This window comes from Perognathus longimembris, chromosome 1, assembly GCF_023159225.1.
Source record: "Perognathus longimembris pacificus isolate PPM17 chromosome 1, ASM2315922v1, whole genome shotgun sequence".
Lineage (NCBI taxonomy): Eukaryota > Metazoa > Chordata > Mammalia > Rodentia > Heteromyidae > Perognathus > Perognathus longimembris.
In genome coordinates, this window is record NC_063161.1 from 114,063,413 (window position 1) to 114,074,527 (window position 11,115).

Sequence of the window (11,115 nt, forward strand, 5' to 3'; positions counted from 1 at the left end):
ATTTTCTTAGACATCCATACTTTTATCATAGGAGGGGAAAATGAAGATAGAGTATTTTGTTCAGTATTAACTTTAGAACAGATGATCCTACTGCCAACCTACCCTACCTAGATCTCTCTTAGCATGTGGGATGTTTCAGGAAGGGAAAATTCATGAGAAAGTGTATGTTTCACAAGACCCAAAAATACCATTGCTTCTTTCACATCTTTGAGTGTAAGGGCCACAAAGCCGAGTCTAGATGTTCAACTCACAGAAAATTTCCCTGCCCAGATAGCACCCCTGTGAAGTAGGCTCAGCTCACTGTGAGTCACAAAGGGATACAAGTTACTATGCTCCTGAGGGAGACAGAGGTCTCTCCCACCCTTCTGACATTCACTCCTGAGTCTAAGCACCTCTTTACTCCCTTGGTGTCCTCCCCTGTGCTATGAATGCATGATAAGGCATTGTTGTTGATCTCATTGTCTAGGATCACAAAAATTCAGTCATTTTTTTCTTATTTAAGAGTGAAAACCCGGGGCTGGGGATATGGCCTAGTGGCAAGAGTGCTTGCCTCGTATACATGAGGCCCTGGGTTTGATTCCCCAGCACCACATATATAGAAAATGGCCAGAAGTGGCGCTGTGGCTCAAGTGGCAGAGTGCTAGCCTGGAGCAAAAGGGAGCCAGGGACAGTGCTCAGGCCCTGAGTCCAAGCCCTAGGACTGGCCAAAAAAAAAGAGTGAAAACCCATCCTTGATCCCTATGATGAATAGCAGGTGATAAGAACTGGGTAAAGTAGATTGAACTTATAGCTGTGTCAGAAAAGATATTGTGATTCAGGGATGATAAGAGAATCAACTATGAAACCCTTGACCACTTTGTGTATTAGACACAGGTCTCAAGATCTGTGAGTATTGCAAATGCCAACAAAACACATTTTGTATTTAAAGAAAAGAGTTCTATATTCAAAGATAAAATGTGAAATTAAATTCAATGAAAGTTGGATTCAATATATATTTATAACTCTACTATATATAATTACTGAAGTGTTTTACAGTTACACGTAAATAAATGTAATTTGAAATCCAAGTACATTTCAATGTGCTTATGATGAGGGATGAATGGTACTGTTAAAAATTAACATAGAAAATGAAAGTAGTCAGACAAGAGGAGGCTCTGATTTTGTAAATAAATATTATTTACTAGAAATGGAAAAATTACAGCTCAAAATGATCTGAGCATTAAAAGCCTGAAATTGAGACAGGAATGTCCATGGTACAAAGAAAGGACCCAGGCTTCACCACAAATGTGCAAAGTTTTTGTTTTCTGGGTGATTCGGTGATCACTTTACCTACTGCACTGTCTGGGTGTATCTAGAGAAGAAATACACACACACACACACACACACACACGCATACACATACATTTGTATATGTATTCTCTGTTGTCTAATGAACCCTTGGGTTACAAAAGAGTGAGATTCTCACATTGTGGTCACTTCTGTTATATGTAATATATATTCCAGTCTCCATCTAATAGCCTATTTCAAAAAAACAACTAAAGTAATATAAATGCCTAACAGCATGGGGCTAGGTTTATAAGGCTATTAATCTAGCTCCTTTCAAAACAATTCAACTGAGAGTAAACAAGTAGTAAATGAATAGTGCCAGAATGAACACCAGAAACTGAATCTCTCAGCATCTTTTCCTAACTAAAATGACTCCAATTGAATAATAGATATGTATTTTGTGCAAGAAGAGATGTAGTCTCAGTTAAGGAATGTGAGTCAATGTGCTAAATAAAGCACTGCTTTTTCATATTGATTATTTTTCACCCATTTTCTTGAAGTTTGAAAATATTCCACAATACTATTGCCATTTCCTTTTGCTTCTCTTACTTCTTTTCTTTCTTAGCCTGATATTGTTCTTTCTTGGTGTTTTTTTTTTGTGGGGAGGGGGTAATGAATGATTCTAATGATGATATACTCAAACAAGCAAAGCATTATAATAGAAACCCTCAATTATACAATAGCTGTCCTCAGTGAAGTTACTGAATTCATCAAGATAGAAACTAGCACAGAATAAGAAAAGAAAGAACTTAAAAAAAAATTGGTAGTAGACTATTCACCATAACCAAGTTATTAAAACAACCCAGATGCCTTCATGGATGAAAGTATGAAGAAAATGTGAGATAGATAGATAGATAGATAATTATATATGATGGGATTTTATATATGTATATATACATACCATAATGAAATTTTACTCAACCATGACGAAAAATAATATTAAGTCATTTACATATGTACAGACATGTATAAAATGAAATTTGGCATATGCAAGAGAGGATTCCAAAAGAATAAATTCTTTTAACAATTAACTTACAGTCTTAATAAAATGAATGCCAGAAAGCTAGTACTTGAGGTGTCAGGGTTGGTGAGGTTAAGGGGAGGGGACAGACAGATGAAGAGAGGAAGGGTGGGAGAGTGCATTCATAAAATTCAATGTACATAAGTAACAATGAAAATAGGAAAATGAAAAGGATGGGTGAGTTTGGAAGAGATGGGCGAGAATGCTAAAAAGGGTGACATGATCAAGATGCACCGTATTCATGAACTGATTTGTTTGATTGAAACACTTTTGTGTGGCTACTTAAATATAGTAGTAGTAGTAGCAGCAAAAGCATCAGTAGTATTAGTAGTAGTAATAGTAAATTGTTGCTGAAAATCAGAGATTTGCACATTCAAGGTACTTCTCTATCACAAATTGTTGAAATTCACAATAAATTTGTACTTCCTATAATATTGATAGCATTTTTCTTAGTCATTCAGTTATGAAAGGACCTTCCACTTTTGTTTAAATAGTATGATTGTTTTAAAGATTGAAAAACAAGCTGTAATAAAGAATTGCTCTGATTTAAAATAGAAGAATGATTTGTTGTTACAAGAGGCTTTTTTTTATCTAATAGTAAATTACTGAAAAAGAAAACATACTATTGCAGAACGACTTTCTGCTCTCTATTTGATATAGAATTTCCCTTTCTTCACAGATACTGTGCTAAAGAGAAATGGTGTGATTTTGGGAAAATTACAGCAATAAGTTGTTTAAATCTCCCCCAAGGTTGTCTGCAAATCTTAATTTTGTCTCATCTGTCTAAATGCTCGTGTTATAGCTGGCAACATTTTGTGACATATACCAAGTGTAACGACTCATTTGTTTTTTCTGCTCTAGTAACTACATCATAAATTACCATTAGTGTCCTCCTAAAGCTCAGTGAGAAGTCATCCTTTGCATATTAATCTATATTCTATTAATAGACAAATTTCAATGCTCAGTATAAATGCCCTACAAAAAATTTAAAAACTAATACAGATAAAATACCTATAAAATCTTTTGTCTGGGTAGATATACTCAGTATGCATTTTAAAGGAAACAGTATGATGATTCCTCAAGAAATTAAAAACAGGACTTTCATATGAGCTAGCAAATCCACAGTTCAGTGTATGTCTAGAAGACAGGAAGTCAATATATCAAAGAAACTTGCACCTTGTGTAGTTTAAACATGCAATGTCTTCCACAGGCCCAATGGTGGTGCTATGCCTAGAGGCAGGGCCCAATAGGAGGGATCAGTCACTGGAGGTCTGGCAATGAAGGTTATACCTGTTCCACACTCCCCTCTTAGTTAAGAGGTGAAGGAGCTCCTCCACGACAGACTGCTAGCATCATGATGTTCTTAACAAGAATAGGATCCAGGAATCATGGGATGAATGCTCCAAAACTGTGAGCCTCCCAGCCAAAAAAAAACAAAAACAAAACAAAAACCATATCTCTCCTGGTCTTAAACTGTTCTCTGTTGATTACTTTGTCACAATAATGAGAAAAGCAATACACAGCTTCATGTTTATTGCAACAGTATTCACACTATCCAAAGTATGGAATAAACCCAGATGTACTTCAGCAGATGAATGGATAAATAATATGTGGTATATTTATATAAAGGAATACTATTTAGCCATAAAAAGAAAAAATGGTGCAACTGGAGAACATTAGTTTATGCAAAACAATGTAGACACAGTAAAACAGTTATCACCTATTCTCTTTCAGGGAAACCAGTAAATCAGCTTCTAGAAGATCATAATAGATTAGAGATCACTAGAGATGGTGAAGCTTAATAGCAAGGGGGGGCAGAACTAAATTAACAGATGAGTTTAGGTACTGAGGAAGTACTGATCTAAAAGAGATGAAAGTTCAAGAGCAGAAAAAAGGTGAATGGACAGGATCAACATACCAAGTATTCCTGTATGGAAATATCACAGCAAATCTCATAAATTTTTACAATTAATATATATTGATTATTTTAATAGAAAAATATTTTTTAAACTCAGTGTCCATGAGTCAGTGAGTTGATTTATCTTTTTTCTTTAAAACTCCTGCTAAATTGTGAAAAAAAATTTCATAAGAAAAATCATATATAAGAAGAAAGATAATTTCTGTCCATAGCCTTATCATTTGTTGTAACATAGAGTCAGTGAATGCAAAGAATGTTTCATTCACCATTCAATGTATATTATTATCCAGACACATAATATGAATTTAATATATTCAGCCAGTCAATAAATACTTTCATTTTTCACAGGTTCTAAGACCCAATTCAGGTATAATTCTAATCAGTTTCTCACTGTCCTTTTCAATTCCATTTTGGGATGCATACTTCAAACAAATATATGTAAAGATACATATAATTAATCTGTGGAGTTTTAGCAAATGTTTTTATTCTCACTTGCATATGAAAGCATTGTTAGAATGTTAATTGGATAAAGCCCATAAGATGAGCTAAGAGTATTCTGTGTAATCAAGTAATGTTTTAGAACAACTATTTAAGGCTTTTGCAAAAATCTTTTAAGGAGAATCTCTATGTAGAGACTTACTAGTGTTTCTTCTTTCTTTTCGGATTTCATATTAAAAGCCATTCCTGCTAATCAAGGGGGCAGAAAAATTCTTGTTCATCATTCTGTATTTATTTCCTTTTTCAGGTCATCTCTTTTGTTCCAGAAACTGATTGTTAATTAATAGTTTATAATAGTTAATTAATAATAATAATTAATTATGGTTAATTATAATTAATAATAGTTAATTAAAGTTTATAATTAATAGTTTATATGTAAATAATCTCTCCTGCTTTTTATAGCTCAAAATGTCTAAAATGTGGACTATAACATTTTATCCAGGTATCTACCACTAAAAATACAGCTGGAGATTTCAAGTATACGTTCCTTACTAAAATGCATTTTATAACTAATCACACTTAGTTGATATTTATAGAGTGCATATATATATATATCATATACTTGTCTAAGTATATACTTGCATATACTTCCTAACATGTAACTTTATTGGTTTAATCTGATATCTCAATGACATACATAATGAAATCATAGCTGCTCTTCTCATAATTATATTAAATTCCAAATATCACAATGCTATGCTTGAGAGTATGGAGACTTTTAAAAAAGAAAAAAAATAGTGACATTACCTTACTTATCTAACTGTGCACCCCCCTTCATCACCTTTACAATAAATTTAAAATGAAACCATTGGGGAAAAAAAAAAAACAAAGAAAAAAAAAAAAACAAAGATGAAGTACAACCAGAAGGTAGTGTTCAAACTACAGCACGCATATTCAGAAATTATTAATAAGCTATGTTTAAAGAAAATAAGAACAAATGAAAAATCAGCCAATAGCAATGTCTATAACATATACTATCCACTTCCTGTCCTCTACCAGCTGTCTCTGCTCTAAAATCAGTACTTGAAAAATGAGCTTTTTTCAGTTTGACACTTTTTCATTCTCTTCCAACCCCTATGCACTTCTGACTACATTTTTACAACTTCTTTCCCTGCCACTTCCATTCAATGGCCTCTTTCCATTAATCTTTGCCAGCAGCATTTCTGTATGCTTTGTTCTTATAACCTTGGTTAATACTAAATTGAAGCTCATAAAGAAAATGACTGAAATACTAGGTCCTTGGTTTATAACAGATACAAATGACAGCCATTTCTGAAATCTGGATACAGAATGACTAGTCATTAATACTAATGACTAGAAAGCTTAATTTTCATTTAATGATTTCAAATGATCACACAAAAAATCCCAGAAAAAGATTCATCATATATTTCTTGTATTTATTTTTACCACTCTGTGCCTCACTATGATTTACACATTCCTCTAAAAACAGCAGTTGATAAATACTTTTTATGAAAAGCCTTTTTGAAATATGAATAAAAGAAGACAACATTTCCCATAAAATTATACTGTGTCACTGAGGAACGTGAGAGAATGAAGCAAGAAATCAAGAACTTATTTGATAGATCATTTCTCTTTTATGGAACAATTTGGAGGTAGGCAGTACAAGAGTAATTTTGTATCGATAAGGACACAGGAAATAGTTCTGTCTGAGGCTTTGATGTGCATGGTTTCATGTCTGTATCTCCCTCCATCTTATCTGTACTCTAGACAACAGAAGGGAAAAAAGGATTAAAAAAAAAAAAAAAAAAACCTTACCTTGTTAAAGACTATTCACACTGGCAATTATATTGCATTAGTGAAAACTTGAACACTAGAGTACATTGATTTTAACCAAGGCTGGGAAATGTGTAGAAGGATGGAAGTGACTTCCAGCAAACTCTACCACATGTACTTATTTAAGCAGTAGTCACCAGTGCTTGCACTCAGATGGTAGTCGTTTATGCACCCTTGATATCTATGCTAAGAACCTCTGTTTCTCAGAACCAATATCAAGAATATCTGCTCACAAGATAGATAAAGATTCCTGTAGCCTATGAGGCTGGATGTGGCATCAGAATCCTGTTGTTGGACTGGTCCCCATTACTAAGAGCCTAACACAGAACAGCTTTATAAAAATTATGTGGGTATTCACAGATAATTCAAGTATTCCACACTTCCATTTTCTTCTGTGTGGCAAGAATTTCACCTTCACTCATTCAATAGTGCCAAATGATCAGAAGCCCACAAAATCCTCCCCCCACCCAAACAAATTTATCAGATAATTTTAAGCCTTCTTCTAGTACAGGATGTGTCATTCTCTTATTATTTCCTGATGATTGCAATGTTTTCTGAACTCAGCTATCAGAATTTTCCTGTGATTTTTTTTCTTTTCCAAGAAATTATAATTCCAAGCTTCCGTCCTGGAAAAGCTGCTCCAGTGTTTCTTTTCAAAGCTGTTATTGCTATTGTCACTTTTGCCATGGCAAATGACTTTGTGTAGCCATTCCAGGGATTTGTGAGTAAATTGCATGAAAAGAGAACCATGCAACTGAGTAGCACATGCAAACTGTATTGGATATGTTCTGTCCACCTTGCAGAGATGGACAGTTCAAAGGCCATGGCATTCCTGTGAGGGGATGGAGGAGACATGAGGGTACCACTACCAATAAGGGAAAGACAAGGAACTCTGGAGGAAGAGAAGAATCATTAAGGGGACGTTCACACTCAGCAAGATGAGTGGATAGTCCCTGGATCAGAGAAATCTTCTGGGTAGCAGCAGCAACTTGGAATTTCATATTTGCAAGGATCTACATTATGCATATGTAACAGCTTCAAGTGAGGATAAATGGATTCTGCAAGCCAAGCAGGCTGTACTAGCTCAAAAGCTACTCACTGTGGCTACTGTTTCTATTTAATTGTTATTATAAATGTGATCAACAGAAAGAGTACAATTACATGAGTCAGGTAATGAGTACTTTTCTTTTCCTGCAGTATCTTCCCTTCCCTCACTCTCTCCCAGTCCCTTCCTCCCATCTTCACCTACATGTTGTGTGGTTCACTTTCATCACAGTGTCCATTGAACATCAATGTTACATACCTCCCCCGCTTTTTCCTTCAAGTTCTTTGCCCTTCCTCCCACCATCTCCCCCGCCAAAATAATTATATAACATACTTATAGAAGTGAACATATTTCAGTTTGGCACCTGTGAGTTTTGCAACTATTGTAGTCTTAGCCTGTATTGAAGAAGTAACCTACTAGCTATTGCACACAGGCCATGTTTAGCTTCCATTGCACATTACATCTCTGCCTTCTGTTAGATTTTGTCTTTTCTGCTGATGTCCAAATGTGAACTAAAATCCCCCAGTGTCTAAGTAGATAATGTCCACTGGAGGATTCAACCCAGTCACAGCCCTTGGAGCACTTAGTGGAAATGGAGATAATATAAGCAATGAGATCATGCAGTCACTTCATATACCACACAGAAGGACTGGCAGATTGGATACACACATCTGTATACCAAAATCCTATGAAGGGAGGTTGGGAGAAGGAGAGAATGTACTCTTTTCAGTTCTTGGCAGGAACTTTCACCATTGCTACTTTTTCTTTTTGCAATGGTTCTGATCAAGAATGCATTGTAAAGTCTCAGCTGCAGACTGCAAACCTATTTTCCCTCATTGCTGGAGATTTCCTCAAGAACTGCAGATTAATGAGGATACGATTTGGTGTCACACTCACTATGCAAACAATGATGCCAAGTTAATCTAAAATGTAAAATAGAATTTCAGGAGAAGTTGATAAAATGTCAAACAGTGTGCAGATGAGACCCTATTTCTGAACCATTTCTGAAACCTATGAAGTGAATACAAAAGCAGACCATCAGTAATTGAGTAAACAAACAAGTCTGATGAAGGAAAGATTAGTAAAACTGTGATATGAAATCTGCATTACAGTGAATTCAATAACAAGAGAAGCTGCAGATAGTGTTAGATTGATAAGATTTTTGTCTGCTTTTGGAAAAATATTTCTGTCCATTTTCTTTTAGATTTATAGATTGTCTGGTCCCTGAGCATTGTAGAACTTACTGACAATTTATTCACCTATCTTGAATATACAGTTACATAATTATGTATTTATTTTTTAAAGTGTTTCATCCTTTTGAGAATAATAGAGTGTTTATTCTGCCACAATCTATTTGCTAATTCTGAATTCAGATGCATTACATTGGAGAAATAGGTTTTGATGGAGGATGTAAATTATACACTTATTTGTCTTGTGAAGTCTTCTAAAACTTTGGAAACCAGCTGGGGTGAAAAAAAAATTTAAGAGTAATAAGTATAGGGGAAAGTAGTTATTCTGAAGGATACACAAAGATATATTTCTGATAATCTCCTGAGAAGGAAAGATCACACTCTTACTTTGCTGCACACTTAAGGGAAATTTTATTGGGGTCTTGACTTCCTGTCTAGTACCAGGACAAACTAGAGGGCTCCTGGTCTCAAGAAAATAGAGGTGAACCGCAGTATAGATCAGAACAGTAAATATATCTTACATGTGCCTGTGTTGGTTTGCATTAAATAATGCACATTTAGGTTTAAAATGATATTCTTTTCAATTATCCCCACTATGATGCTGCCTATAACTTTTCAATTGCTGAAATATTTTGTTACATTTCATTATAGTGTTTTTATTTTTTCTACTTATTCTATTTGTGTAGGTAAATTACTCAAGCTGAGACTACTTTTCATTTTTATCTATCTCAGTAAGTAGAAATAGAATACCTTTCATGAGGAGTAATCTTCAGCAAACTCTTACTGCCAAGAAATGTCATGACTTAAACTATTTAGACAGTCTGACAAGCTTATTTCAAAACATACTACCTCAGTAAATGTCCAATGGATGTTCACACATGATCCTGTGTATATTTTGATGAGGAGCTTGTCTCCTCTTAACCTTCAAATACTTAGCATAGTGCCGAGTTTCTAGTGGTATTTGCGTGTAAAATTTGAAAAATCAATGATAAGTTTTAATCCTAATACAACAGGGACTTTCATCTTTGCTGTGTGTACTGAGCAAAACTAAGTAGGCAAAATGAACTGGATGTAATCATATTGTAAAACTAAGTTCTAAATGCTAAGTCTTTTGGTATGTGAACTTTTCAATATTACTATTATTTTGATGGGCAGTTGGAAATGTCCACAATAATTCTTGTAGTACAGAAGACTAAGGAGGTTCTGGTTCGCATCAGTTTAACCAATTTTGTCTTACTGAGGTTTGGACCCAGGGCCTTATGTGTGGGAGACAAGCTCTCTACCACTGAACTGTATCTCTAGCTCTGGTCACATCAATTTAAAGACCTTAAATTGCCTAATTCCTCAAATTTTATTGTCACTGGATGAGAAGAAAAATGCAAAAACTCCAGATTCATGAGCAAGAAAATAGTAGAAATACAGACTGTAAAATGCTAAGTAAGTTGCTAAATTCTAAGCTGCCAGACAAAAATAATACTCAATTAGTCTAAGAAGTTCAAGTTACAACCCAATGTCAGCAATTAGCATTGCAGTGGTTACTATATTGAAACAGAACCTTAACTTCTGACCAATTTTCTCTGAACTATGTGTCACTCTAATAGGAACATTAGGTAATGCTTCTATTCTCTCATCACTGGGTACAATAATGAAAATGTCCCCAGATAGATTGCAAAGCATTCACCTTTCTGTGATGAAGAAAATTATCAAAGACAGTGGCCCAAACAAAAAATGCTTTGTTCAGTTAGGCAAAGGAAGTAGTGGACAGAAATACTGAAAATAATGATCAGTTCAATGCAACTTAAGACAGCTCCTATATTTTTACTTACTATCCTTATCTTTAAGACCTTGTACAGAGTTTCCATTCACCAAAGAAGTTTTGAATAAAGGCACTTTGATCAATTTCACTGCTTTCAACACTCTCACCCACCCCTTCCAACATATCCCTTTGTCTACTTATCTTAATTTTAGGTTACTCATTGACTTTTTTGCCACTTAACAAAGCAGTTTATGTGTACAATGAATATTGATCTGTGTCATCACTTCAATATTTCTACCGTCCTTTGACCCACCATTTCCCTAATTTTTCTCAATTCTGTGGCATATACAATAAATTCTTGCTTGCTTTCCACCCTCTGCATCTCTTCATTCTTCTACTCCTCTCCCCTTGGCCTCATCCTCCCCTCTTGTAAGTATTCATTTCTTGGTACCTATTTACTTTGACTTATACATTTTTCTCTAGTCATGGGGCTTAAACTTAGGGCCTGGATGCTGTTCCTGAGCTCTTTTGCTCAAGGCTATTATTTTACTGGGTTGAGCACATCTC